At 45.4% G+C, this 27,325-nt stretch overlaps 1 long non-coding RNA gene across 1 annotated transcript in view; it reads left to right on the top strand.

Annotated features, from left to right (window-relative positions):
- The window catches only part of LOC139049406 (uncharacterized), an 87,529-nt gene that overhangs the window by 20,152 nt on the left and 40,052 nt on the right, over nt 1-27,325 (top strand). The window lies entirely within an intron of this gene.

Here is a 27,325-nt window from a genome sequence, read left to right as displayed (position 1 = left end):
AAAAAGTAGTGAAATAGAATAAATGAACAAATAATTTAAAAGGAAAAAGGAACGGAAGGTGAAGAAAAGAAAAGAAAGGAAAAAAAAGAAAACAATATGCAACCAAACTAAGGGTTGTTGCCCATAGCTTGAAAGTATGGGCCCTCCAGAGGGCCCGGGGTGCGCTCGATAAGTACAAGCCTCACGACCCACCACAAACGAGCCTAACTAGGGAAGTGCAGAATAGGGCAAATCCCTGGGTCGACGCTTGGCCAACGTCACTACGCGTTAAACGTTCCGTTGCCGGCATTTTAATAAAGTTATTCCTGTCCTATCCTTAGCATAGCGAATAGCTTCTAAAGTTCCCTTTGAAATGTTCATGCCTATTGGTTGGAATGTCTTCAACTTATGGATGAGGTGTGATTCCCTGTATTTTCTTTCTCTTTCAGAACGAAAATTTGACTCTAAGATATAGCGTTTAATATTTTATTTTGTTGTGCTTTATTTGTTTTTTTATTGTTTTTTCTTTCATTTTTTTCTTCGCCTTCCTTTCCTTCTTCATTTATTTATTCCATTTGAGTATTTTCATAAATATATATATTTTTTTCACGAGCACTGATTTCTGCCGCTCCTTCTATTATCTCTTTCACATAAACGATAGCCCACGGTCACCGGCGAAGCAGGTAATTGAAGGATGCTGTTCACGCCTTCAAACGCCAACTAACACATGGCCATAGAATTGTGACTGACAGACGGCCGTGTCACGGGCTTTGTGCACAGCCCTTCTTTATTCTCAATTATATCCCGCCGTTAACACACCTTCGCTCGTTGCCGCACCCACCCGCCTTACCACCTGTCCTCTTTAGACGAATCGTACATATACATGTACTGTGCCGAGGAAAGCACATGTCACCTTGAAAAAGGCAAGTGGACTTGTCGAAGAGTTGGCTCCCGCTTTCATCTTGTTTTCGTTTTACCCATTGTCTTGAATGTCCATGTGCCGTCTTCCCCCTGTTTTCCTTGCGCAGGTTTTAAGGAATTAAAAAAGATGCCTGTGGCAGATAGCGCAATTATTGTCCTTAAACTGGTGCACTTGAAGTGGCGGACATTACGCATACTTGCACGATACATTTCAATCGGTAACTGAATAATTAAAAAAACATTTACTGCTTAGGTTTTTAAGGAATCACTTCACAGCACACATTGAAATTTAGGTACTGTTGCCAGAGACATTGCAAGACATATCCACTTGAAAATTATTTTGCAGACCACACCATATCCTAGATATGTGCCATCAAAGTTGTGGTAAAAAAACAGGCTGTTGTACTTATTCATTAAAACACCATTTTAGCCATTGAATCACATAGAGTAAGTGCTCCACCAACGTATTCCTTTGCAATGTTATGGAATTATTATTTAAAAATTGGTGCCATCCTGATATTTCGTTTCAAGTGAATCCGCCTTGCGAATTCCCTGGCCGCAACTTGCAAATTCCAATAGGTGTCATAAGGTAAATAATAAAAAAGCGAATTACCGAATTTTTGTTACTAAGCCAATTATGCATTTCTATTCATGTGGAAATTATGTCCGCGTGATGCACCAAATCGGCACAATGAGAAGAATTGTGTTATCTGCCACGTATGATTTTTATAAAGGGGTAAAAATCTTTGCAGAAACGTTTACTGTAAGGGTCTTGATGTACGCTGTGAATCTATACAGGCATAACAATGAGTCAGCGTATAATCAGTAGCATACACGGGTGCAACTTGTCCAATGGCACAACAATGCCCTCATGTTATTGGCTGTAGGCATACTTTACGTGTTTTAAATATCACTATGCGCAAGGAACTAATAACATCACGCCAAAAAAATCGCGCAATGCTGTGGCCCTGTGCTAAAGTGCGCATAGAAATGCGTAATATTAATATTACTTACAAGTAAATGGCAACTCGAAGGTTCTGATGCTGCTTACTAGGCAGTTTAACGAGATAGTAAATGTATCGCTTGCTTAGGAAGTTGTTTGTGCATAAATGTCATATAGAATCAGCGCTCCAAAGGACGATTCTAACTTGTTCTCGAAATACTTACTATATTTACTTGACGGAACCAATGATGCATGAGCAATAAAACTTGGAATTGGCACTTAATATGTCAGGTTTCATTCGTCCACAAATAAGAGTATGCGGGATCATTACGCACTTTGCGGAAAGTCACTTAAGGTCCTTTAAGTACGCAGCGTAGTACTGTGGCTCCGTAGCTCCGTCTTTTTGAATGATTCTGCAGGCACTTTTGGCAGGACCACGCATTGAAGCTCATTATCGGATTCGTGAGGTTAACCCGAATCGGTGGATACCATTGGACAAGGTGGGCCAGCATTTTTTGGACTTCTATAGCCTCTTTACTGTGCATCGCAAGTGGGCGCCACGCTGGGCCTAACGCCACGTAGGTCTAGCGAGCCCGCCAAGCGAGCATGGCCGATATACGAATGGACAACGAACTCTCCTCGGAGACGGAAGACGGCGAGGAAAGAATGGGTTGGCAGGTGGTCACCAAGCGAAGATCGCGATCTGCGAAAAAGACCTAGGGATCTGGTGGACCCGCCAATTTGATCCAAGAGTCACAAGGAAAGGAGATCGCCAACAAAGGTGCTGCCGGGGCCGACAAGCTCAAGCGCCGGATTGTGATGGCGTCAAGAATGCCGCAACTGCCGGAGGAGCACAGGAAAATCATCATTAGGCCTCTGGGAGGCCTCAACCTGAACAAGGTCAGCACAGCTATTGGAGAAGCGGTCGTCGAGGCAGCCGGGCTTACAGCAGACCAAGCTAAGGAAGACATCGTCTGCCCCAACTTCACACAGAATATTGTGGTGGTTAGTACACCGGACTCCTCTCATGATGAAAGGTATGTGAGAATCAAGTCCATTACGATCATGGAGGCAGAATATGAAGTGAGTGCTTATAAAACAGCCCCCCCCCCCCCACTCTACGTGCAAGGGGGATATTAGAAGAGTGAACCTCAATGGCAGTCAAATTGTGATCACGAAAACGATTGTGCATGAATAGAGCCCAACGGCGTTGGCTGCAGAACGTATCCAAGCTACGGGATCGGTTATTGTGCTTTTCGACGCATTCAGGGTACCCAACTTTATCAAATATGGGTCAACCCTCGTGAGGTGCTATCTGTACAGGAAGCAATTTGACGTATGTTACGCATGTGGAAGAATCGGACACAGAACAGACGTTTGTCCAACACCTGATGTTGTGCAGTGCAGGGGATGTGGTATGTAAGACCCTGGGGAGGCTAATATCTGCATCGAGGCCGGTTATATCAAACTTCGTTTTCGACCATACGTTCCCAATCCTCTCAGATGCTTTAAGTGCCAACGTTTCGGCCACAGTTCACAGAACTGTCGAGGCCGGCTGACTTGTGCCAAGTGCAGTGACAAAGAACATTCCTCAGAAACGTGCCAGAACACTCCACATTGTGTTAACTGTGATGCCGAGCATGCCGCATACTCGCGCGCCTGCCTGTCCTGGAAAAAAGAAAAAGAAATTGTGGCCATAAAAGTAAAAGAAAATATCACTTTCAAAGAGGCACGGAGGCGGGTGTCACACCTGTCTAAGAGCAGCTTTGCCGATGTGGCGCGTAAGGGGGCAGCGTCACAACGGCCTCCGGTGGCTGTCCGACCCACAAGCAGTGAGTCGGCAGTTACGCCATCTGCACCCGCGGCGGTTGCAGCTAGCGCTGCTCCGACAACACAGCAGGGGGGACCATCGACCCCGAAGGTGGGCGCAGCTGAGGCTGCCCAAACCTCCCCGGCCCCTCCCAGCGCTGGCAACTTCTCGCTCTCAAGAGCATGTGTCCGGCGCCTCGCTGGAGGCAATGGACACTACACCTGTCCTCAAGGCGCACCAAACGCCTAAGGAGCAGCGAGGCTCCCTCGAACGCTCCAGAAAGGGCAGATCCCCCGTTACAGGGCCTCGAAAGAGCTCTGTAACCTAAGACATCACTTCCGTTTCCGTAAACACAGCACCAATTTCTTTAAATATGGATACGCAAATCATACAATGGAATGTCAGAGGTCTTCTAAAGAATCTTGATGACGTGCAAGAACTCATCCATAAACACAATCCAAAAGTGATGTGTTTACAGGAAACACACTTGAAACCACAACACACAAATTTTCTTCGACAACACGTTACTATTCGCAAAGATCGCGATGATGCTCTCGCATCATCGGGCGGTGTTGCAATTATAATTCAAAAAAGCATAGCCTGTCAACGTTTGCATCTACGAACGACCCTTGAGGCAGTGGCGGTTCGAGTCATTCTGCTAAACAAGCTTATCACTATTTGCTCACTTTATATAACCCCACATTATAAACTAAGCAAACATGAATTTCAGTCCTTTATTGATGAATTGCCAGAACCCTATGTTGTTCGTGGCGATTTCAATGCACATTACCTGTGGGGCGACCCTCGTATAGAGGCGCGAGGACGTCTCCTCGAACAGTTCCTCTTTTCTTCTGGTGCTTGTCTGTTGAATAAACAGGAACACACATATTACTAGAATAGAACCTATTCTTCCATAGACCTTAGCATAGTCTCCCCGTCTGTACTGCCTGAACTTGAATGGGAAGTTAACGACAACCCTTACGGCAGCGACCACTTCCCTATACTGCTAAGATCACCGAAAGAAAATGAATATCCACCACACGCTCCTAGATTGAAGGTTGAGACAGCAGATTGGGGGAAATTTCGATCTCTGTCTAGTATCTCATGGGCTGACCTGTCTTCGTTAGGAATTGATGCTGCAGTCGAGTTCTTTACAGCATTCATAATAGATGTCACATCTAAATGCATATCCGAAGTGAGTGGTCTGGCATGCAAACGACGTGTGCCGTGGTGGAACAGCGAATGTAGGATCGCCCGTATGAATCAGAACAAGGCGTGGGGGTTGCTACGCGCTTCTCCCACTGCAGAGAATCTTATGAACTTTAAAAAAATAAAGTCCCAAGGCAGGCGAACCCGCCGACAGGCCAGAAGTGAAAGCTGGCACAAGTTTTTATCAAGTATTAACTCGTTTGGGGATGAGGCCAAAGCCTGGAACAGAGTAAATAGGATTAGAGGGCGGCAAGCACATTCACTCCCCCTGGTAAACACCCAAGGAGATACACTGCAAGACCAGGCCGACTCACTTGGGGAATATTTTGAGAGCGTGTCGAGTCCAGCAAATTATACACAATCCTTTCTCAAACACAAAGAAACAGAAGAACGTAAGTCATTATCAAGAAAAGGTCGAGAGAATGAGCCTTACAACCGTTCCTTTAGAATTGCCGAGCTAAGAGCTGCCTTGATCACATGCAAGAGCTCTGCACCAGGACCTGACAGAATTATGTACGACATAATTAGGAACGTACACACTGATACACAATTGACTTTACTTGCACTTTTTAACACTATTTGGGCTGCTGGATATCTTCCACTTGCATGGAGAGAAGCGATTGTGATTCCCATTCTGAAGCAAGATAAAGATCCTTCGTTGGCGTCAAGTTACCGCCCGATAGCCCTCACAAGTTGCATTTATAAGCTGTTTGAGAAAATGATTATTCGGCGACTCATACATTTCCTGGAATTAAACCAAATGCTTGGTCCCTTTCAGTGTTGCTTCAGGGAAGGGCGGTCCACAATTGATCACCTTGTGCACATTGAGGGAAACATTCGCGACGCCTTTCTACATAAGCAATATTTCCTATCCGTGTTCCTCGATATGGAGAAGGCGTACGACACAACGTGGCGCTACGGAATCTTGAGAGACTTGTCGGGAATGGGCATCCGTGGCAATATGCTCGCCCTAATAGAAAGCTATTTGTCCAACCGTACCTTCCGAGTAAAAGTCGGTAATGCACTGTCACCTCCTTTTGCGCAGGAAACTGGTGTACCCCAGGGAGGTGTGCTCAGCTGCACTCTTTTTATTGTTAAGATGAACGCACTACGTGCTTCACTGCCACCGGCCATTTTTTATTCCGTATACGCCGACGATATACAAATAGGCTTTAAATCCTGCAACCTCGCAGTATGCGAGAGACAGGTACAGCAGGGCCTGAACAAGGTTTCCAAGTGGGCTGACGAAAATGGATTTAAGATCAATCCCCACAAAAGCTCTTGTGTTCTTTTTAGTAGAAAGAGAGGCCTGGCTCCAGATCCTTGTGTTCAACTGAGTGGACATCAAATACCTATCAACAAAGAACACAAGTTTTTAGGTATTATACTTGACTCCAAGCTCACTTTTATACACCACATTTAAATATCTTAAAGAAAAATGTCTAAGGACAATGAACTTGCTTAAAGTTCTATCCCACTCAACATCGGGTAGCGACAGGAAGTGTGTGATGAATGTTTATAAGAGCCTAATTTGATCACGATTGGACTATGGTGTCGTCGTATATAACTCTGCCGCTCCGAGCGCACTAAAGGTCCTAGATCCTATCCACCATCTAGGCATCCGCTTAGCCACCGGTGCTTTCAGAACAAGCCCGATTGAAAGCTTATACGCGGAATCAAATGAATGGTCGCTCCATCTACAGAGAACTTGCATCAGCCTTACATAAAATACACTCCAATCATCAACATCCATGTTTTAACACTGTTAACGATATGACCTGCACTACACTATTCCATAATCGTCCTTCTGTAAGAAAGCCTTTCTTGCTTCGAGTGAGGGAGCTTAGTGATGAGATACATGTCCCACTCCCCGAGCTTCGCCTAATGCATCCAGCCAAGCTGCTACCTCCTTGGGAGTGGCAGCTGATACAATGCGAGACATCTTTCATTCAAGTTACAAAGCACGCTCGTAAGGCCGAAATCAGAATGCATTTCCTAGAACTCCAGCACAAGCATTCCTGTGCAGAGTTCTACACAGATGCTTCGAAGTCAAATGCCGGGGTATCCTATGCAGACGTCGGCCCATCCTTCTCGGAATCCGACGTACTGCATCCGGAAACAAGCATATTTACGGCTGAGGCCTACGCATTACTCTCTGCTGTGAAGCATATAAGAAAATCAAAACTTCCAAAAGCAGCGATCTATACAGACTCCCTAAGCGTCGTGAAGGCCTTGATGTCAGTCTATACACAAAAAAATCCTGTACGTAGTGAACGCTACACCGTCTTGTGTAAAGCGTACATATCTAACCAGCGTATCATTATATGCTGGGTGCCTGGCCCCAGGAGCATTGAGGGTAACGTTCTGGCGGATGAGATGGCCACGTCAATCGCATCGCAAACTGTTAACCCTAACGCTGCGGTGCTTGTCACGGATCTGAGGCCTTTCTTGCGAAGGAGATCGCGGGACCACTGGCAACGCATGTGGGACGCGGAAACGAATAATAAGCTCCACCTGATAAAACCACAGTTAGGATTCTGGCCCTCTACTACAAAATCGCGCCGAACAGATGTCCTATTCTGTCGTCACAGAATAGGACACACGTTTGGCACCCATAATTTTCTACTAACCGGAAGCGAGCCACCAACTTGTGGTAGATGCGGGGAGAGGCTGACCGTACTCCACGTCCTCCTGGAGTGTCGGGAAGCCGAAACTGAGAGAAACAGACATTTTTCATTAGCATATCGACAGCACATTCCTCTTCATCCTGCATGCTTCTTGGACCAGAACCGCTTTTTAATGCAGACAAAGTCCTAGGTTTCATCAGAGATGTGGTCTCACACGTTATTAGTCCCATGCATTCGTAGCGCCTCCTCTCTCCAGAGGATGCCACTGCGATAATTGTTTTTCATAGCACAAGCCTCCAGGCCCTTGTGCTTAAAGGGCCCTAAGGAGGCAGCAGTGCTCTAGCATTTCTTATAATCTGCTATATTTTACCTATCGTATCACTCTTTTTAAATGCATCTAAATGTTCATAGTACAAGTCATACGTCATCCCCATAATTTTATTATACAGATTTTACACACTTCAGTGCGTATATTTTAAGGCCCCTTTACAGCCACGTTGCACCAACTTCATAGTAATCATAAGTACACTGCAAACCCATTAGCATAGACATGGCGCTCTTTGGCCATACCTGGCCCTTGCGTCAAAAAACCCCATACATCATCATCGAGAGAGAGCTTCAGAGGAATTTTTAATAAGGCCATGAGGGTAGCCAAAACTGCGCCACTCATAATAGGAGGGCACTTCAACGCCCCACACCAATCTTAGGGTTACCGGTGGAGTAGTAAAAAAAGGGGAAGGAATCTGGCATCTCGCCACGGATTTAGGCCTTTCTCTTTTCACGGACCCAGCCTTCCCTACCAGGTGTGGCAGTTCCACGTGTAGGGACACTACCCCGGACTTCTCCTTACCCAGGGCAGACTGGATCAACTCTGGTACGGACCTAGGAAGCGACCATTACATACTACACATAATGGTGGAAACGACAGGGGGGAAGTAAAGCATTTCACTTACATAGACTGGGATCACTTTAGAAAAAGAAGAAAAGACAGAGCAGACACAGATAGAAAGGGGCGCGTCACACTACAAGAGTGGGTGGCTCAGCTTAGGGACGACTTGAATGAAGCAACTAAGGCTATAGAGACAGAGGAAGAGGTTGAACAAATTGATAGTAGATTGATGCATTTGATCGAAGCCAAGCAATCGATTTTACAAAGATGTAAATCACAACGCCTAAACAGGAGACTTAGAAAACGAATTGCTCAGCTCAATAAGAAAATAGAGGAACACGCACGATATTTGCAGAAACAAAAATGGGATGAGGTGTGTAAATATGTAGATGGAAAGATAAAACGTGGAGGCAATTGGAGTCTGCTCAGGCATCTGGTCAACGAAAAAGGCACTAAATCGAATAGACGTACGGCAGTGGCGAAACTGGTACCCCAGGAGAGTCAGACTGCAAGCGCAGAGAGCATAATGGAGCGATTGGCTACTAAATACTTGCCTCACAGGAAAGAAGATCAGGATGTGAGTTATCCCGATCACTTAGGGGTAGAATGCAAATATATGGATCAGGAATTCACCGAAAGTGAGGTACGCATGGCACTGTATGATCTGAATATTAGGTCAGCAGCTGGCCGGGATGGCATCTCTTACAGATTGCTTAAGAATTTGGATGACGATTCAATAAAATATCTGACCACATACATTAATGACCTATGGAAAGATGGGATACATCCAGAAGAATGGAGGAAGGCCAGTATTATCCTAATACAAAAGCCGATCAAGCAACTCAACTTGGATAATCTGAGGCCAATTTCGTTAGCATCATGTCTAGGGAAGACAATGGAGCATGTCATATTGAACAGGTTAACGAAGTATGTGGCGGACAATGACATCCTACCGTACAATCTGATTGGTTTCAGATCAGGCTTGTCCACACAAGATGCCGTGTTGTTAATCAAACATCAACTGCTATTAGCTAAACCAAAAAACACTCGAGCTTTCTTGGGGTTGAATGTCGAAAAAGCTTTTGACAGCATTAAGCATAGAGCAGTACTTGAAGTGATTTCCGAACTGGGATTGGGGAGAAAACTCTATGAAGCGGTCAAAACCTTTCTTAGCAATCGTTCAGCTCACCTTCGATTCGGGGATATTAAATCAAAGAAGATGGATGTCGGTGACAGAGGGACGCCACGAGGGTCGGTCTTGTCGCCTATGCTTTTCAACCTGGCCATGTCAAAAGTGGCAAAGGGACCAAAAGGGATAGAGGGCATTCACTTTACCATTTATGCAGACGATGTGACTATATGGACCGCTGAAGGAAGTATGGGACATGCGGAAAGCAGACTTCAGAAGACTATTTATGAGGTGGAGTCTATTTTAGAAGGCATGGGACTCAAATGCTCTGCTAATAAGTCTGAACTCCTTGTACTCAAGAACAGAAGAAGGGGTAGAAAACTGAGGGGATACGTTCCCGAGGATGAACCCAGGTTAGTACTGACCACGAAGACAGGCGAATCTATGAAGCAAGTAGAATCCATTAGAGTCTTAGGGTTATTCCTGGAGGCAAACGGGGCAAATGGGAGAACGATACGACACATCACAAGCAACACTGTGGAGGTTGTACGACTGCTAAGGAGAATCACTAACAGACACAGAGGGCTGGGAGAGGAGAGCGCCATGAGACTGGTCCACGCTTTCGCCTTGTGTCACTTCTCATATGTAGCTGGGATGCTCACTTGGACAGACAGAGATAAACAAGTTGAATAGATTAATTAAAAGGCTAGTTAAAACAACAGTGGGGTTACCGATTAACACTCCGGATAACAAATTAATGAAACTCGGGCTCCACAACACAATAGCCGAGATTATTGAAGCTCAGCAAATTGCCCACAGAGAGAGGCTCTCTGAACAAGGCCAGGTCGAGCAATACTAGAAGAGGTAGGATGGTGCCCAACCGAATCCAAAATTTCAGGTGAAGGCACAGTAGAACTAAAAGATAGCATAAGAGAGGTAATAGAGACGACTGCTTTCCCCAGAAATATGCACCCGGCGCACAACCTGGAAAGACGAAAAGCAAGGACCAAAGCTCTCCTGCAAGAGATAGAACACGACAGAGAAATAGATGCTGCGTGGGTCAGAGGAAAGAAAGCTTTTACGGCAGTAGTAGTAGATGCAGATGGTCTCACTCTGGATGCTATTACAATCATGACTAAAGACACGACAGTCGCAGAACAAGTAGCGATAGCATTGGCTTTAAGGAATAATAAGTGGAGGAAGATTTACAGTGACTTTAAGGTGGCTATTAGACGCTTTGCCGATGGCTTTGTAACCAAAAGGGCTGCCCAGCTGATCGGTGAGTTGGACAGCCAAGAGATCGAAATCCGCTGGTTTCCTATGCACATGGGGTCGGTCGATCCATCTCGGAAGAATTTAAATGAGATGGCTAACGGAGCTGCACGAGGACTTACTATCCGTGCATTACGCGACCAGGACCTTAATAATACACAGGAGGAGAACAGGGACCAATTACTAACATATAATGAAATCACAAGGCATTATTACATGAACAGAAGGGAATTCCCAGTGCCACACGCTAAGCTCAATAGAGCTCAAGCGGTGACTCTGAGATTGTTGCAAACAAGAACATATCCAAGAAGAAACTTTATTAACAAGATATATCCTGAAAGAGAGATACCAATCAATAGCGAGAACTGTAATGGCATCATTACTCTGGATCACATGCTTTGGCAGTGTCCTGTGACTTTCACAGACTGTTACAAGGAGAGAGACTGGTGGCAGCGAGTCCTACACAGTGGAGGTCTTTTCGATCAAGTACAGGCCGACCAGAAGGCCCATGATACGGCGGTAAGGTTAAACCTTACTATCCCGACGTGGGAGCCGCCTGCGTCAACCTAAGCGTTGATCTTCAGGACATTAAATGAAGTTCATCATACCATACCATACTGCTTAGGTTTTTAAGGAATCACTTCACAGCACACACTGAAATTTAGGTACTGTAGCAAGAGACATTGCAAGACATATCCACTTGAAAATTATTTTGCAGACCACACCATATCCTAGATATGTGCCATCAAAGTTGTGGTAAAAAACGAGCTGTTGTACTTATTCATTAAAACACCGTTTTAACCATTGAATCACATAGAGTAAGTGCACCAGAAACGTATTCCTTTGCAATGTTCAGGAATTATTATTTAGAAATTGGTGCCATCCTGATATTTCGTTCCAAGTGAATCCGCCTTGCGAATTCCCTGGCTGCAACTTGCAAATTGCAATAAGTGACATAAGGTAAATAATAATAAAGTGAATTACCGAATTTTTGTTACTAAGCCAATTATGCATTTCTATTCATGTGGAAATAATGTCCGCGTGATGCAGCAATTCGGCACAATGAGAAGAATTGTGTTATCTGCCACGTACGATTTTTAAAAAGTGGTAAAAATCTTTGCAGAAACGTTTACTGTAAGGGTCTTGATATACACTGAATCTATACAGGCATAACAATGAGTCAGCGTATAATCAGTAGCATACGCTGGTGCAACTTGTCCAATAGCACAACAACGCCCGCATCTTATTGGCTGTAGGCATACTTTAGGTGTTTTAAATATCACTATGCGCAAGGAACTAATAACATCACGCCAAAAAATCGCGCAATGCTGTTGCCCTGTGCTAAAGTGCGCATAGAAATGCGTAATATTAATGTTACTCACAAGTAAATGGCAACTCGATGGTTCTGATGCTGCTAACTAGGCGGTTTAACGAGATAGTAAATGTGTCGTTTGTTTAGGAAGTTGTTTGTGCATAAATGTCATATAGAATTAGCACTCCAAAGGACGATTCTAACTTGTTCTCGAAATACTTACTATATTTACTTGACGGAACCATAGATGCATGTGCAATAAAACTTGGAATTGGCACTGAAAATGTCAGGTTTCATTCGTCCACAGATAAGAGTATGCGGGATCATTACGCACTTTGCGGAAAGTCACTTAAGGTCCTTTAAATACGCAGCGTGGTACTGTGGGGTTTTCAACACAGCGTAGTTTCGCAATTATTGTCTATATCGAGATGAAATTTGTTGAAAAACGTCATTTGTCATGAAAGAAACACACTAGAATGTTTCACTCATGCTCGGCGCAGTGCCTTAAATATTGCTAATTTTAGGCTATTTGTGCCTCCTATACCTGTTAGATGAAATTGCGAAAGTTTATGAACGGCAATCTGTCATTCATTTTGAGTTCTTTATGCTAAATCAAGTTTCTTCAAAGCAGGTCTCCCAGTGAATCGGACCTTTTCACTGCGCACGAATGCTTCATGTTATTGAAGGTTCGTTTTGGATATTAGCGTCGTTGGGCTCCCTGTAATCAAAAGTCACTAAATGTGGTCGGCATGGGAAGTCCTCTTTTTTGAGTACAAGATCGTCTAATGTGGTTTCTCAGAGGGCTAGCGTATCGCTGATCTTGTTATCTCGTAACAACGTCTAGAAAAAAAGCGTTGAATAGGTGACATGTAGATGCTCTATAAACGTAAAATGACATCAAATGATACCTCTCGATGAAGACAATATGTAGCGATAGTGACGAACTAACGATATTGTAAAAAATTGTTTAACTAGGCGTAAATGTGGGGGAATGCAAGTGTCTGTCTCACTGTCACCCTCTGCCGCACTGTAGCCTAGTGCCACCAAATTTTAGCAACACGACCGGCGCCAGGTGGCGCAAGGTGACCGAGTTCAGGGCCAAGGAGAACTCCGTTGGAGAAGCAGGGAGAGTAGAGAGCCATTGGCTACGCGAGTGAGTCACTGCAGTATTGGATGTCCCTTCACATGGACCATAATACTGGGCTGCTTGCCTACGTGATTCCAACTAGGGTAGGCCGTACAACAAAACTTTATTGCACACTGCTCTGGAGGCGAGTCCGGAGCAATCTCACAGGCAGCGAGCAGCCCTCGTACTGCCGCGGCTGTTCCTGGGCGTAGCGGCGCACAATATCTTAGCACTCTTCGTGTTGGTTTATGGCGGGTACGTACTGAGATCTGGCAGCGCGTATGATGTTTTTCGGGCACGTACGTTTAGGGTGCCTTCCCGACCAATGGTTGCAGCTAAAAGGATGCAGCTAGAAGAGCGCCCTCATATTAACACCAGCCACGTCTCCTCCGCGCAAGCGCACAATATAGAAACGTGTGTATTTTTTTTTCAGGCGTCAAGAAAGCCTTGGTACATGGGCTGCGCCTTAACACAGTTAATTTTGCTGCTTTCGCATATGGAAGTGAGATTCCAGGATTTTCGTTAGGATCCACCAAGTACGCAACAGGCTGGAAACGCCACCTACCTTTCGAGGTCTGCCACGTGCACCGTCTTCACCCGGCGTAACTTGCGAAAAAGAAAATGAGTACCCACACTTGTACACTTGGTCTTTGTAACAGCATGGCCAGAGATCTCGAAGGCATGCCACTTTGCAAGAGTAAAGTAAAGAAAGGCACATTCCACAAACAACGCAAGCATGAGCCAAGCAAAGAACACTTTATATTCCGCATACCTGTAGGTACTGAATTGGCGTCTAAACAAAACTCGTCGAAAACATTGGAAGAAGCTTACAAAATACATATTGATTTAAAGCAGAAACCATCTTTAAACAACGCGAGCAGGTTCGTGCGGTGGAGAAACAAAGATGAAGGCATAATGTCAAACGCATTAGCCGCACGAACTCGTATTGTATGTGATGGTTATCGGGGAATGCAAGACGAAAAGGAGCTGAAGTGCCACTTGAGAGAAAAAAAGAAGAAGGCATTCCTGAGCTGCTGTTTGGAACGCGGCAGTCATCTTTTTATTTATTCCCCGAGCAGAAGTTATCCCACAATAAATTGTTGAATCTGAGCTCCATTGACTGTTCGTTGCAGTTCTGGGGGAGGTGTTCCGCAATGATTTACAGCCTGATTAAACTTGGAGAAAGGAGCCCGGAGCAACGCCTATTCAGACCCGATTGGCTCACACTTGTCCGCAAGCGCATAAGCCATCGCCTACGTGGTCAGCCACATGAGTTTCCTCTTTTGTCAGAGGCGGCTAGAGTAGCAGCAGCAGGTAATGCCGATATGACATCCCAGATCGCCTCAACACCCATCGTCGTGTATCAGCTGCGGATGTCCGAGCCTTTCTACGATGACAGTTTTGAAGACGCCGAGGGCTGCTTAGCAGGCTTTGAGCGTGTCACGGAATACAATGGATGGGACGAAGATCGGAAGCTCTGCAACGTTTACTTTACATTGCAAGATTGTGCAAGAGGGTAGTTTGAAAACCATGTAGCTGCCCATCGGTTGTGAGATGACTTCCGACAGGAGCTGCTGGATACGTATCCGAACACAGAAAGATCTGAAGCTGCGTTGAAACCTAGAAGCCAACGAAGCGGCTGTCGACGCAACAGAGCCTCCAGCGCTGATTCCGAAATATAGCGGTTGACGCGTGAGAAGCTGCGTGAAGAGTGACCTTGCTTCCGATTTATGTGTGTTTAGAGATGGCTACGAAATTACTGCCTTAATAGACACACGCGCAGACCATTCAGTTATGAGTAAAGAGCTTGCCGTAGACAGAAGAAAGTGCTGACTCCTTGGAGAAGACCGCAAAGTTGAACCACCAGAACAAAACTTATCGACATGGTGAGCATGCTCACCGGGTCAATAAGGCGCACAGCAGGTGCACTTAAAGAACTTAAATACGAGGCTTCACATACCTCACTAGTTTTATTGTCCTGTCAGAAAGCTCAAGTGATTTCATTATTAGAATGGCCGTCTTGCAGGTGAACGGTGCAGTAATCGACTTTAAGGAATCTTCTGTGTTGTTCTGAATGAACCATGCCACCCTGACATTCGAGTCTGAATAAAACAATTTCATGCGCTTCAGATTACACACGACGACTTCAAGATGCCACAAAATTCAGCACAGCTGTCGCCGTACGAAGCCGCGTATTCAGTGACAATGAAGGAATAGCAGACTGTAACACTGGGACCTTACTCGAAAAGGGATCTTTATGGAAAGGGGTCTTCTTGGGCTGCATGATGGGTGGTCGAATGTTTATCTCACTAAATTTGGAAATTAGGTCCAGCAAGTTTCGTAGGAAACTGTATTTTCCCGCCTTAACGATTACGCCCAGATTACGGATTTGAGCCTTTCCGAGTCTGCATTACTTCCTTCTGACAACTTAGACTCCATACTCGCCTCCATCAACGTCGAAGCAGCGCTATCACCGAACAAGAAGCTGCAAATAGAGAACCCTGCATGAGAATATACCTCGTGTTTCTAAACATCGAAAGTCTAGAGAAGATTCATCGCCAAACACCGCATCATTGTCGACGAAACTGTGAGGTTTATTTGTTAGCATCGCAACCGAGTGTCACCGAAGAGAGGCCATCTGCAACCAAGTGAAACCAATGCGCACAGACGACGTAACTGAACCGTAGACCAGCCCGTGGGCTTCGCCTGTGGTGCTGGTAAAGAAAAAGGATTATGCCTTGCGCTTGTGGGTTGAATATAGAAAGTTGAACGTCGTGAAAGCGATATGTATATTTACTTCCAAGGATACATGGCACTCTGGTTAGACTAAGGGATGCGAAAATATTTTCCTTTATCAAACTCAAAAGCGGACGCTGGCAAATAGAAATGAATGAAAGAGATCGATAAAAGACAGCATTCATCAGACCAGACGGGTTATATGAATTCACGGTACTTCCATTCAGCTTCTCTTCTGCACCAGCCTCCTTTCAGCGGATGATGAACAGTGCGTTCTCCGGATTAAAGTGGCAGTCGTCTTGTTTATCTAGATGATCTCGTGATTTTTTCTACCACCATTGATCACCATGTAAAACAGCTACCGACTATGACCAAAGCTGTGCTCAAACAAAATTCCGACCGTATATGTATGGTAGACCGCTCCGAGCAATCAGCGACCATCACTCGTGCTGGCTTGCAAACCTGAAGGATTATTCTGGGGGACTTGCACGATTCAATAACGCGACATAACGATCGTGTACTAATCTGGTCGGAAGCCCAGTGACGCTGATTACTTGTCACGTGCACTGATCGAATGTGCTCCTGTGGCAGATGGACGCGACTTTCCGTTTCTAGGAGCCGCGACCTCATCTGTGATCGCCTGACACCAACAGCCTGACGCGGACTTGCTCCTTTTTATAAGGCACCTGGAAGGACACCCCATCCATGTTACGCGAGTTTTCAGCTGGTGATTGCCATCGTACGGGATGATAAATCCTGTCCTGTGCAAAACAAATTTTACTCGTCATTCATTCAAGAAAAATTCCTACTCAGCGTTCCTTTATCATTGAGATTTGAAAGTGTGGAAGCTTGTCACGATGACTCATCAACAGGAAACCTCGCAGAAAGTAGAACGTTCGCTAGAATTCATGCCAAGTTATACTGGCCAAAGCTATTGAGTTTGGTTCAGCAGTATGTAAGAACGTGTGGGGATTGGCAAAGGTACAAAACGCCTCCATTAAAACCTTCAGGCCTCCTTCAACCAATAAAACCCCCAGAAGCTTCTTTCAAACAAGTGAGAATGGACTTGCTTGGTTTATTTCCGACATCGTCATCAGGGTGAGGATGGACTGTAGAGCGACGAATTACCCAAACCGATATGCTGAGACAGCCTCTTTAATTAGTGCCACGGCTATTGAAGTGGCTGAGCTCTTTTTCACCAATTTGGTAATACGACATGGAGCCCGTGGAGGTATTATCACGGACCGAGGAACTGCGTTCACAGCCGATTTGATGGAATTCATTATTAAGCTGTCTCTTACCAGCCACGAGAAAAAGCTACCTATCACCCTCAAACAAATGGACTAACTGGGCAATTCAACAGGACGCTGACCATTATGCTGTCAATTTACGAAGTTTTAGAGCACCTTACATGGGACAAGATACTACCCTTTGCAACATTCGCTTACTATACAACTTGCAAGAGACCATCCATGTAACGCCATTCCAGCCCCTTGCATTTGGCCGAACATTAATCACACCCTTTTAAGCAATGCTGCCAGTCAGCGACATTGCAGAACCCTGACATCAGCGACTTTACAAGAGGACCGAAGAAGCACGACAGCTGGTGCAACACGACATTCAAGAAATGCAGCGCATCGACGCGGACCGATACAACTTGCGGCAGAGAAGTCGTGTATGCACCAGGTGAAAGAGTATAGGTGTGGACTTCCGTGCGGAGGCGGTGCCTGTCTGAAAAGCTAGTGCACCGTTATTTGAACCCTTACCGAGTAGTTAGCAGAATCAGTTCCGCAAACTACGAAGTTACGCCGGAAGGACAAGTGGGCTTATCACGATGCCAACGTCGCACAGAAACTGTGCTTGAGGTCAAGCCATATTATGACAGACAATGAATACGATACCAAACACATCTATTCAGTACCATGTACGACTTTAGTATGGACTGCAGCTTGTAAAAAATTTCATCGCTTTACGAATCAGAACGATGCGTTCTTGGAGGGGTGGTAATGATACAAGACAGAAGCCCTCCTTAAACAAGGCACGCAGTTTGGTGCACCCTCCAAGAGTACAATGTCGCATTAGTGAAAAAACAGACGAAGACGTAATGGCACGTGCATTCGCCGCACATGCTCGGAATGTTGTGAGCACTGTCGGGGAACACCAAAACAAGAAGGGGTGAAGCCCCGATCGAGAGAAAGAGCAGAAGGCATTCCTAAGACCTTTCTTTGGAACGCGGCAGTCAACTTTTTTTTACTCCACCAGCGCAAGTTAGCCCACCATAAATAGTTGTTTCCGAACTCCTAGAACTGTTCGTTAGAATATTATCTTGCCGCCTAGTTGTAGCTTATTACTGGAATAAAAAAATTATAGCGGAACCTATTTCACGACTAATGTCGACTGTCATGTGATTAGCACGCCAATAAAGTAGCAATCGGTCGTATCCTTGAAGTCCGTACGTTTAACACCTGTAGTAGAATTTCTGAAACTTTGTTGTTTCGGCTCCACTCCACATACTCTGATATCGCCCAAATTTCTTCGGGTCACGATTGTCGCCCATAAGCAAGGTGGCCTGACGACGACCGCATGACGCCGATGCATTGACGATAAAATAGCGAAGAAACAATGATCGAAATGAAACGCCGTATGTGGTGTTGACAATGAGATGTTGATTATTAAAGCGGTGTGGAAGTGCTCTTCGGACTTGGTGAGAAGAGATAGCCCGCGGATAGCGTGCGCTGTTGTGAAGATCTGAGCCAAAATTTGCAGTTGTGTGCAGCCAAGTGGAACGGGAAGTCACCTTTCTCTAAAGCCTTCTTTTTTCAACAGGAGCGTGCTCCCGACTCTTTTCTGGACAAATTATTTCGCAACATAGGGACATAGCACATTCCGTTACCCGGCAGCTATTGGCCAATAACTGATACCAATCAAGAAGGATGTGCAGATTATTTCACTTCTTTCTACTGTTAGCGTGTATATTTATTGATGAAATTTATTAAGCAGGCTTATATAAGAGGAAACGTGCTTTCGAATTTTGATAATAATGAAATTCTTTCGGAAGAAGCTGGCTATCGTTTGCTCACTGTCGCCGTGCCACTAACGTAGGAATTAAGCTTTTGCCACCCTGCTTATCGGTGTCGCAGCCACCGGGTGCCTCTAATTTCCACTGGTTTAGAATGCTCAACTATCCTTGAACCACACGCAACTTAAGAGGAAGCTTTATTATGGGTGGTTCTATGTAAATACATGTTAAAAAAAATTCGTTCTTCTCGGCAACCACTGCACCAAATTTGACGGTGTTTGTTGCATTTAAAGGAACAACTTTATATCTTGTGACCACTCTGTTGATTCTTTATTTAGATTCTGAATAATTTATTAAAAATGAGCAAACATCAAAAATTTTAAGAAAACGAAGCTATGACGTTTAGAACTCTGTCTCTCAGCAAGGGGAAATGATAGCACAATGTTGTGAATTGCATGTGATAGTAACTTTAAAGCACACAATAGGAATATGTTACACATGACCCTGAAAAAGCGCTGTAATATGGAAATACAGCGTTTGCACGACCCTTGTACACAGGGTAATAAATCACGTATGATATAAATTGACATGTTGAATTTGTCCGCTTTGAATGATGTAATGGAAGCCATTTGCAGAGCCCTGATCTAGGTTCTTGATGCGGAGCTATTAATTTATAGACTTCATACGTCTATTTTTTGGAAACTTGCGAAATCATAAACATTCTAGAAACAAAATTCAGGTCCTTAATAGAAATTCCGTTTTCGACAGTTTCTAGAATTTAATCTCTCTCAAATGTAACAAATTTCATTAAAATCGATTGAGGGGTATTTTCAGAGAAACATTTTTGCGCTTTACATCTATCTGAATACGTCGCATTGGAGTTGGGCCCGAGATAAGCGTTCTCTTTAGGTCAGACGACACGGACGCTTCTCAGCGCGCGCTCACTTCTGGCCGCTCCTGGTTACACGCCCTGACAGAGTACTAGCACTGCTTCAAAATGCGCAAGTTACATTTGGCAACTGTCCATCGGTCAAGGTCGTTCAGGACAAAGCCGGTCGGTGAGCGCCCACTCAAGACGCGGCTAGGTCAGCTGGTATATCCATCAGGTATACGCGAATGGCGTCACGAGTGCCTGTTTCTCTCCTGGTGCCTGGTAGGCCAAACTCCAAGAAGAAAAAAAAAACTGAGAGAAAATGAAGCCTGCTTCCATGGCAAGGGTTTTGTTCAAGCACGAGGGTGAAATGTCATGCAGCTAGTCGTCTGCTATGCGCTCGAGGAGCACACGACTTTCTCTGCCGGCGCCAATGCAAACCAACATTGTTTGCACTATCTTTTAATATTGTTTTCCTCTTTGATGTTTTCTTGTAAAGTGTAAACTCTAAAACAAATTTACGCCCTTTGGGTCGTTTCTTGCCAAACTAAAATAATCGTCATCTTTCTTGCCCGCATTTCCTTTTCTTTTCTGCGCGCCCGGTACTTCCAGGTCACGCATGGCATGCGAGTTATTAGTATGACAGAGCAGTCTCGACAGGAAGTAGCGAGCGCAGCGTTTTCGAGAAAGGAAACGTAAGCAAGACAGATGACGATTATAGTTCTGTGGCAAATATACAACGGGAGTAAAGTTGTTTTAGAGTGCACAGAAGTATAGATTGGCAACCGCTAATAACCTGTTTTCCTTACCTTTATCGATCAGGGATCGCTCCCCCGCTCCATCAGTCCACACGGCCGAGCACGACAGGGTCGGGATAGTCCTTTCCTCTGAAATGATCCGAGCGGCGGTCACCGTATACATCTGCTCCCTTTTCAGTCCCGCAAGGCTCCGCATTCAGCGTCATTTCGCCTTATGTCACATCTGAAAAATGGGCAAAATACCGCGTAGTTTGATTAAAGAGCCCTTAAATGTTAAGCCAAGTTGAGAGGAAAAAGAAGCGACTGAAAAATTCTGCCCTAATCGGCACAGGTTGAAAAGTGAAGCGAAGCTACGTCGTCACATAGGTAACTCAAACTTCCTGTAATTCAAAACGTAAACGGTGATTGCAATGTAATTAATTTTTTACATTATTTCGAGTTCATGAGCATTCAAAGGTGGTAATGTAACAACAAAAAACATCGCCGTTATGCTCTCCAGCGCAAACTGTTTGTGCAGCTATAAATTGCATGTTTTCTACTTTTGGAAAAAGTGAAGAACAACCGGTAAAATATATCGAGACGAAATTCTGTCTGCGCCTTAACTAGCTTCTATCGGCCAAGTAGCTTTCATTTCTTAGACCACCATAACGAATGAGACGTGCTGAATCAAAATGATAGTCACTCGAGAACAAACGCGGCAGATCTAGTTTCGTCCAACAGCTGTTTTTATAAGCACAGAAATTGTTTCTTCATAATGACTGCAGAAAAAATGTGCTTATCTCTCATCCGCTGGGAAACGGAATTATTTCGCCCTTGTATGGCTCACCGAGTTGCCAGATCACACAGCCATGCAGCAAGCCTTGTATCCTTGTATCCTCAGTTTTTCCGACATTGCAAGAACATTGGCAGGCATAGAAAGAATGTTTTAAACTCCAGAGCATACAAAAAAACGTGCTTGTGCATAGAAAGTGGCAGGAGCAGACGAAGAGAGTGGCATATGCAGCGATAAGAGCGAAAGCGCCGCCTGTTACCGCAACAAATAAACGATCAAATAAAGACTTAAGATGCCGAAAAAAAAGCGAAAAGCACATTTTATTTCTACGCATATTGCATCACATCAGTTGATTTCTATGTAGTTTGAAAAGATAGAGCCAGATATGCAAAATCTATTGAATTTTCTTTTGGCTACCAATATCGCGGCGACAATTTATCGCCTTTACCAAAAATAGCCCCACTGTCCACCCACTGCTGAAGGCGTGCCGTACACGAAGCAAACGCTGCGCATACGCACTGAACAATTGCATGTAGCTGTGGCGGACTACCAAGCTTAGATATTGCAACCGCCTTGGGTAGCCACGACGAGTGCACTGGCTGAGCGCATCGTGGGTCGCTGATGACAGCAGCGTTTGACTTGCGTTTTGCTAGCGTGCCTCGATGTTAGTGCTTCCGTTCAAGGGGTGGTATCGAGACACCCTACGTTTGGCGCGTTGTAGGCGCCAAAACCAACACCACCTAGATAGCACAAGGCCTGGGGCCCTATAATGTAAAACTATTCCAATAAGTTTCTATTCCAATCTCCTGACGTCAAATTTGCGTAGCCACCAACGCATGCCCCCGGCGGTCACCCGCAGGGTTGTCTGAACAGGCCAATCAAACGCTCTCCTCGTTCATAGGAGGTTACTTTTGTTTGCTTGAAAAACGAATAACATTGCCTACACTGAGCGGCATGTCGTATCTAATTGGCTGACAAGAGGCGAGGAGAATGCTCAAGTGGAGAGGGATCCAGTGGGGCAGAGCCAGTGCACTGAAAATCGATAACCGGATGAAGAGGGTGGTGCCGGCATCTGCGATTGGTCGGCTTTCCCTTACTTAGCTTGTGGTGGCTGGTCGAAAATCGCGGCGCAATGCAACAGAAGCTCAAGAATGACGCTAAAACTGACCCTCAGCAATGAAGAGTTGAAAAAATGGGGGGGTAAAAGTGCCGAAAGTGCTCGAAAACGTTACACGGCCACGCAAGAAGTTTTATTATACGCAAATACACCCATGCTCTCAGGCAGGTGCGAGTATCCAGCGTCTGAGCGATCGGCGGCAGCCATCTTTAATTCCTTTCGGAACGGGGCAGCCTGCGGCTATTCCGAAGAAAATTCAGTTTTGTTCGGCATATTAATGCATCTTTATCGCGTACACGTCACATTGACGCGGCGAGTTCTTGTGGTTTCGTGACGTCGCGTGACAGGCAGGTGAAGTGGGTGCAGCCCGAAAACTTTTCGCCATTAGCCGAGGGCTAATGGCGAAAAGGGGTCGAATCAGAAATAACCGTTTTTCTTTTTTCTGTCAAATCATGCATAATCACTGTGTATACCTCATATCAGATGGGGAGGTATCGCGGTTTTTGTGACGTCGCGTGACAGACAGGTGAAGTGAGGGTGGTCGAAAAAAGTTTTTGACCAATCGTGGAGGGCTGATAGCAGAATTGGAATAGAAAAGTTTGGAATACTTTTACGTTATAGCACCCCTGCTTACTCCGATCGATGACCTCACGCTACCTGGCCCGCATTTCCATTGAAAAGGCTGGCGTGATGAAAGCGGCGACGTCAAAATCACTGTTGCCTACTCGGGAGCGTCTCCATTAGATTATATGGCAGTCGGGCCAGGTAACATGACGTCATGGATCGGAGTGAAAAGGCCTTGTGCTATCTAGGTGGTGTTGCCAAAACCGGATCTAGTGACGTTCCGCATTGCAAGGCATCGGGGAAGGAGAGCAAGCACCACAAAGGGCGTTTTTGATAGCCAATTAACAATAACTCCGCTTCAGCTGAACGCATTGAAGTACGTTTCTGCGGAAAAGTATTTGTAAAACCACCTATTTTAACTTCAAATTCATTTCTCAATTTCGATAAGTGGTTCAGGGCCCCTTCAACTTATGATTTCGCGTAACAACAACTATACCATGGACAATTTTAAGGGAACTGAGATGACTGGTACAGTATGGGGATAGCGGCGTGACGATGGCACAATCATGAAAACGGGAGGGAAAAGCTGGAGTGATGAAGTTGGCTGGACCATACAAGCATGGGAACAACGGCATGACAATAGCACCTAATCACGATTACATGGTGAAGCCATGATTACGATAGAATGGCGAACAAATAATGACGTCAATGGACCGAGATTGCGGTGTTACGACCACGGGATGACGACAACAGAATTACGTTAGTGAAGTGATGATGATGGTGAAACGATAAAGTGACTACGCTGACTTGGTGACAACGGTATGGCGACAAACGTGTGACGACGATGGCGCACGATGAAGGTATCACAAGTCTCAGATGTTAACGTCGCTGTCAAGATAGTGTAGCTACCGCGACGACATCATAACAACTCTATGTCAACAAATGCATGGCGACGACTGTGTGACGATGACTCAATGACAAGGAAAGCGTGATATCAGAGTCAGCACAATGGTAGTATGGCGAGTGTATAATGGTTATGGCGTAACCATGACTCAATCATGAAACATATGACGACGATGGCAGGACCACGACGCCAAACAGACGACGGCCTAACAACGAATGCATGCTAGTGACTGCCTTGCAATGGGGGCATGACAAAGGTGGCATAGTTGCGATTAAATGGCACCAATACGTTTGCTATTGAATGAGCTAGAAAGGTTGCTGTCGATGACACTACGAACATGGTATGACGGCGATGGCATGAAACAAGGGGGTGACGTTGGTGAAGTGCTGACGGTGACGAAATGACAGCGTAACGACGATGCCATGATGATGATTGGGTGACCACGATGGGGTGATGACGGCACTACGAGGGTTAGATGATGAAGCTGGGACGACGAATATGCGATGAGCACGATGGCATGAGAAACACAAACAATAACTATTGGCCTAAGCTTTCAGCCACCTTGAACCACTCAGTCAGAAAAGAAGGCGTGACAACAACATGGCGAGGGTCAGTTCCCGAAGTTGCAATGGCGACGATATTACGACCACGACAATATTATTGGAGCCAGGAAGGAAGAGCGAGACGGTCAGACGAGGAGTCACATACGCACACCTTTAATGGTCTCTCAGATGTGTTCCATACCTTGAAGAAGAGCATGCGCTGCCATACCGCCGACCACGCGCAGTCAAAGGGTCTCCCTGGTTTCACTAGATGGCAGCATACACATCTCCCCTACAGCGCAAGCGAATTTCGCTGCAGCAGACAGCGCCATGCACCTCCCCTTCTAGTAGGCATGTGGGAAGTGTCTTGGATACACGAACGGGCGTCTGCTACACCGTCACTGATGCAAACACTTTCTGCGTTTGTTTTAGCAGGGGAATAGCAAACTAGCTGGGTCCTGTTCCTGCGTACAGCATCAGTGTCGGTGTTAACCCAGTAGGACCGAGGATCATCGGCTGGGGCTTGTACTTTCGCTTTGCACTTGAGGTCTGTCAGCCAGACGTTGTCTCCGTAGAAGAGCTCCGGCAGGTCGCGGACTCCGTGACGTCTGTCGAAGTCTTTCCTTTCACATTTCCGGTACTGTTCCTCGAACTTCCTAACATATGCGGAGATAAACTGCATGGGTGTTATTTCCGTCTTTTTTTTTTCTTTCCGTCTTTGCCTTCAACCACGGTTCCATAACAATGGATAACGTTACTTTGCCTATCTGCCTTTTTATTTCGCTTTATAATTATATGACCATGTGAGTACTTCTCTTGTTAACCCTTCCCCCCTTATGTAATGCCCAATCCAGGGCCCTTAAGGGATAATAAATGATGATGATGATGATGACTCTCTTCATCCGGTAGTTGGGGGGGCCAGCTTGGTGGAACTAAGAGGAAGTTTGGTTCGTAGACGACCACACATCAGTAGTTCCCCAGGGCTATACGCATTCTTCAAACGAGTTGACCTGTAAGCTAGAATCTTCAAGTAAGCGTCTTTCTACTCCGTCATGGAAGTCCTGATTATATTTACCGCAGCCTCGGCAAGTCAATTGCTCTGAGGATAGTGACGGCGAGATGTACTGTGCTCGAAGGCGTAGTCCTGAGCGAAGAGCGAAAACTCAGTCGACGAAAACTGCGGACCGTTGTGGAAAACCACCACCTCAGGAATCTTGTGGCGTGAAAAATGATTTGCAATGGTTGACTACAGCTGGGGACGTAAGCTTCTCGAGCCGAGCCAGTTCAGGGTATCTTTAGTAATAATGTGTTGTTATCAACCACCACTAGGTCTTATAGTGAAACAAGTATATTACAATGCTTTTTCAGGGTCTTTCTGGAAATTTAGAACTATTTAGCGGCATTTTCCTGCTACTTGTTGTTTCGACGTATTGCTGAAATTGCTTCACCGGGGACGTGACATCAGCTCCTATAGTAGGCCACCAGACACAATCTCTGGCTCAAGTGTCTTCTTTATGCCGAAGTGTCCTTCGTTTAAGAGTCATAGGGCTTCGTTTTGACAACAGGCAGGGACGACAACACGAGCAGTGTAGAGGAGTAAATTGTTCTCCAGAGTGAGCTGGTGTCGATGCTCGTAGAAGGGGTTATAGATCCACTGGTAAATCTCGCCTGTAGCGCCACTCTTCTTTCTAGCTCCACGAGCGAAGCTGTGCACAATAGGGTCTGTTGGTTGAGATGCCGTTAACCATTGAAGGCAGTGGCTACATTATGGAAAGTGAGGTATTCAAAGAGCGTTCGACAGCTCCCACGTTTTCTCCGGGCTCTGTGTCTTCTATTTTCTGGAGGTGCTCCGGGAAGAGTATCTGTGACTAGAAGGTTTTTGCCTGGAACGTATGCAATCTAGTACTGGTATGGCGTCATTCTCATCGCATCATTCTCATCTTTAGCCTCTGTAATCTCGGGGCCAGGCCGTCAAGGAACCAACAGCTTATGATCCGTCACCAGCTTGAACAGCTTGCCGACGAGAAAATCGCTGAACTTGTCACATGCCCAAACTAAAGCAAGAGCCTCTTTCTCCATTTGAGCGTATCGCTTCTCGGTCTCTGAGCGTAATTGTGAAACATAAGCGATAACAGAAAACATGCCGTTTGTTTTCTTCCGCCGAATTAATGCACTAAGTGCCAAGGAAGATCCATCTGCAGTGACGATCGTTTCTCTCAATGTGTCGTAAACTCCTAGGACAGTGCAACATGAGAGCGCCGACTTTCATCTATTAAACGCCTGCTCTTGTGGAGCATCCCAAGTAATTTTTTGCTTCTTTGACAGCAAAAGAGTAGGTGGTTTCAGAGAGATTGGGAACGAATCGGGCGAGGTATGTTGTCATTCCTAGAATTCTCTGCAGCTCGGTCCTCTTTCTTGAGCTCTCAACTTTCACAGTGGCTTCAACTTTTTTTCGTTGGGTCTTATTCCATGTTGGTCTAGCTAGTGTCCAAGGAACGTGAGGCATTGGACATTAAACAAGCATTTGGTTTCATTGAATGTCAGTCCAGCCTTGACCAGTAGCTGCAACACATTTCTGAGTGCGTCATTGTGCTCATGCTCATTCGAACCCCAGATAAGGATGTCGTCCATGTGACAGACAACACTACTGACGCCTTGTAAAATGCATGACATTGGTTTCTGGAAGTGTTCAGGAGCAGACGCAATTCCAAACGGTAACCGGTTGAAATAGAAGCGTCCAACAGGTGAGATGAACGTGGTGAGCTTTTTAGAACCTTCACAAGTGGAATTTTCCAAAATCTAGAGTTAGCCTCCAGTTTGCTGAA

This window comes from Dermacentor albipictus, chromosome 9, assembly GCF_038994185.2.
Source record: "Dermacentor albipictus isolate Rhodes 1998 colony chromosome 9, USDA_Dalb.pri_finalv2, whole genome shotgun sequence".
NCBI lineage: Eukaryota > Metazoa > Arthropoda > Arachnida > Ixodida > Ixodidae > Dermacentor > Dermacentor albipictus.
This window is presented reverse-complemented; position numbering and strand designations above follow the sequence as displayed.